The sequence below is a fragment of the Balaenoptera musculus genome, chromosome 4 (genome assembly GCF_009873245.2).
Source record: "Balaenoptera musculus isolate JJ_BM4_2016_0621 chromosome 4, mBalMus1.pri.v3, whole genome shotgun sequence".
In the NCBI taxonomy this organism is placed as follows: Eukaryota; Metazoa; Chordata; class Mammalia; order Artiodactyla; family Balaenopteridae; genus Balaenoptera; species Balaenoptera musculus.
This window is the reverse complement of record NC_045788.1, coordinates 143,626,864-143,630,815: the sequence shown is the minus strand read 5'-3', so window position 1 is coordinate 143,630,815 and position 3,952 is coordinate 143,626,864.

The window sequence follows — 3,952 nt, the reverse complement described above, 5'->3', positions numbered from 1 at the left end:
GCCAAGTAGGGACTCCCCCTGATCTGGGAGCTAGACCGGCTCCATCAGAGCACAGAAACTGCCTGGGGAGAAAGGAGATGCGAACCCAAATCAGGGCCCCGTTAGGAAGGGGAAGCATGGCTTGTAAGGCACCCAGTGGTGTCTGCTCTAAAGCCAGTGCCTGTACCCAGGTGAATTCTGGCAGCTTAGGTCAGCAAGTAACAGTGGGAGTAGAAAGAGTTCAGACATGTTTGGAAATGCACTTGGTATGTTTGGTGTAAACAGACTTGGTGGGAAGTTGGGTAAAGGGTGTGAACAGGGAAGTATCACATCTCGCACCCAGGATTCTGGCCTGTGTGTATTGGAGTGGGTCACCTGGGTGATGGTGCTTTGTGCTGAGATGGGGAGACTGAAGGAAGTGCCTGGGAAGAGCCAGAGGTCCTCTTGGCTGTGCTGAGTTTGCAGTCCCGAGAAGATGTCCAGGTGGATGTCTGTGTTCAGAAGATATAAAAGATTAGGGTCCAGAGAAGAGGACTACGCTGGGGACACACAACCGGGAGCCTGGAAGGTGGAAGCAATCGCCCAGGGAGAGAGGAGAGGGAAGAGAACCTGGGCCAGACCTGAAGAGCTTCAGCCGTCAGCGTGGGATACGGGGGAGCAGGGGGCGCTGAGAACCCAGAGAGGGGAAGCCCAACAGGGTCGGTGCTTCAAGAAGAAAAGATAGGTCGGCAAAATGATGAGTCCAAATAAAGCAAGGATGGAAAACCTATTGAAGGTCGTGGTGACTTTGAAAACTTCAGTGGAGTGTTGGGGACAGAACTCACTAGAAAGAGGGAACACTCCTCCCATATGAGGCTCGTCTAACCTTGACCTCAAAACCTGAAAAGGATGACTGAGGGGGAAAATGTATGAACCACCCTCACTCATAAACAAAGCCTAAGCAAGTTATCATAACATCCTAAACAGAACACTTAGCAAACCAAAATACAGTAATATGTAAAACGAGAACAACGACATCATGACCAACTTGGGTTTACCCAAGAATGTAACTGATTTAACACTTAAAAATCTATTACTGTAAATCACTGCATCAAGACAACAGAGGAGAACCCCCGTATGATCACCACAACAGGTGTAGAAAAGGCACTTAATAAAATCCAGCATCACTCATGCTGAGAAAAACAAACTCTTAGAAAACTGGGACTAGAAGGGAACTTCCTTAATCTGATAAAGGAACCTACAAACACCTGAAACAAACCAGTGGTGAAGTGTGAGGAGCTTTCTCTCTAAACCAGGGACAAAGCAAGGATGATGGTTCTTTCCACTGCTGTTCAGCATTATAATGGCGCGTAAACAACAGAGGGAGACATGGCCGTGGAATGAAATGGATAAAGAAAGAAAACAGTCACAGGTAATATGATTGCATATGCAGAAAAGCAAAAATAATCTAAATTATTATATTTAATAAAATCCAGCAAGATTATTGGATTTAGAATCAACACACACCCCGAAAAAGTTTCTGTACATCAGCAATGAGCAACCTATAATTTAGAAAAATGATCCTGTTTGTAATAGCAACAAAAGTATGAATTACAAATAAATCTAACAAAAGAAATATATGATCTTCAAGGAGAAAAAATGTTTTAAAAAATTATTGGAAGAGCAAGTGAATGTAGAGAGATTTTAATACATAAGGAGATCTCAGTATCATAAAAATGTCTCTTCTCCCCAAATCACCTATAGAGTCAATGGAATTCTGATAAATATCCCAACATGGATCTTCATGCACCTGGACTGATTCTAAAGTATGTAACACGAAGGCAAAGGATCCAGAATAGCCAAGACACCCTAAAGAAGAAGGCAGAGGGTTTGCACCAGCAAATATCAAGATGTACTAATAAGTTATAATAAATCAAGCCGCGTTATTGGCCCACAGATGGACAAATTGACCACTGAAACAAAATAGAAAGTCCAGAAACAAACCCACACATATTTTGACGTATGACTGAAGAGGCATTGCAGATCAGTGGGAAAGGCAGTGACTTCAATAAATGATGCTTGGACATTTGTTTGTCCATTTGGGTAATAATTGGAATTAGGTATGTACCTTACACCTTACCCAAAACTCAGTTCCAGACAGATTAAGGAAAATAAAACTTTTAAACTTCTAAAATATAGGCAAATGTCTTTATGACCTCGAAGAAGGAAGAATTTTGTAAGGTACAAAAAGGGCTAACCATAAAAGGTAAGATTGATCAATTTGATCATACTAAAGAATGTCTGCTCATCAAAAGATGCAATGAAGTAAACAGACATACAGCAAGTAGGGAGAAAATGTTTGCAACTATTGGAGGATTTGTATCCAGGACATATAAAGAACTAAATGTCCAATAAGCAAAGGCACACAACCTAATTAAAAATGGACAAAAGATGTGAACAGATGTGAACAGAAGAGGAAATGTGTGGCCAAAAAGCACATAAAAAGATGCTCAGCCTCATCAGTAACACGGAAATGCAGGTTCCAGTCAAAATAGTACACGTTTAGAGCCACCATATTGACAAACATTTAAAAGGCTAACAACAAATATCAAGTGTTGGAGAGGACGTGGATCACCAGAATTCTGGACCATTGCTAGTGGGAGGATAATTTGCAACCATTTTGGAAAACACTTGTCTCATAAAATTGAATATTTGTGTACCCCACTTGCCAACGACCTGATTCCTAAGTGTGCACCAGAAAGAATCCTTCCACGCGTGGTCAGGAGACAGGCAGCAGGCCGTGTACACGATAGCCAACCGTCCATTTCCTGGGGAAGATGAGCTGCACTGGGGTTGATCCACACGTGGAACGCACGTGGTGAAGTGGTCGTGCAGCCGTTCAGTGATCAGCGACAGCAGCACCCAACATGGGCGAATCTTGGAAATTAAACGCTGGCTGAAAAGCACGCCATTTTATAGAGCCTAAAAACGAGGAAAACTAAGCATCCGAGGGCTTAGGCATGCATACACGTGCAACGTGTGTGTGTATAGTGCTGTGTATACACATATAACTTACGCATACACGTGTGTGTGTATAGTGCTGTGTATACACATATAACTTACGCGTACACGTGTGTGTGTGTACACACATACATGTGCACACATGATACATTGACTAGCAAGAGCATGCACAAAGCCTCCAGCAAGCAGCAAGATGACAGGGAGTAGGTTAGGGGAAGAGCACGTGGATGGGGGCTCCTGGAAGTAGGCTTGGTCTTGAGTCGCGTGGTGGATGAGAGGTCAGATACGATGCTTTGTAACTTATGTATGTGCTGCATACAACCTTTTGGTAAATCAAAGAGCATATTAAGAATATTCTAAGACATGGAAGCAACCTAAATGTCCATCGACAGATGAATGGATAAAGAAGATGTGGTATATTTATACAATGGAATATTAGCCATAGAAAAGAATGAAATAATGCCATTTGCAGCAACATGGGTGAACCTAGAGATTATCATACTAAGTGAAGTAAGTCAGACGGAGAAAGACAAATATGTGATATCACTTATGTGTGGAATCTAAGAAAAAGATACAAATGAATTTATTTACAAAACGGAAAGAGACCCACAGACATAGAAAACAAATTTATGGTTACCGAAGGGGAAGGGGTGGGAGGGATAAAGTAGGAGTTTGAGATTAACATATACACACTATTATATATAAAATAGATAACTGACAAGGACCTACTGTATAGCACAGGGAATTCTACTCAATATCTTGTAATAACCTATAAGGGAAAAGAATCTGAAAAAGAATCTATGTAGAAAGACACATATATATGTATATATAACTGAATCACTGTGCTGTATACATGAAACTAACACAACATTGTAAATCAACTCTACTTCAATTTTTTAAAAAAGTTTTAAGAATGTTTTAAACTGTAAATTTTAAAAGAAGAACAGAGTGATAAAACACTTTGGAAAACAAC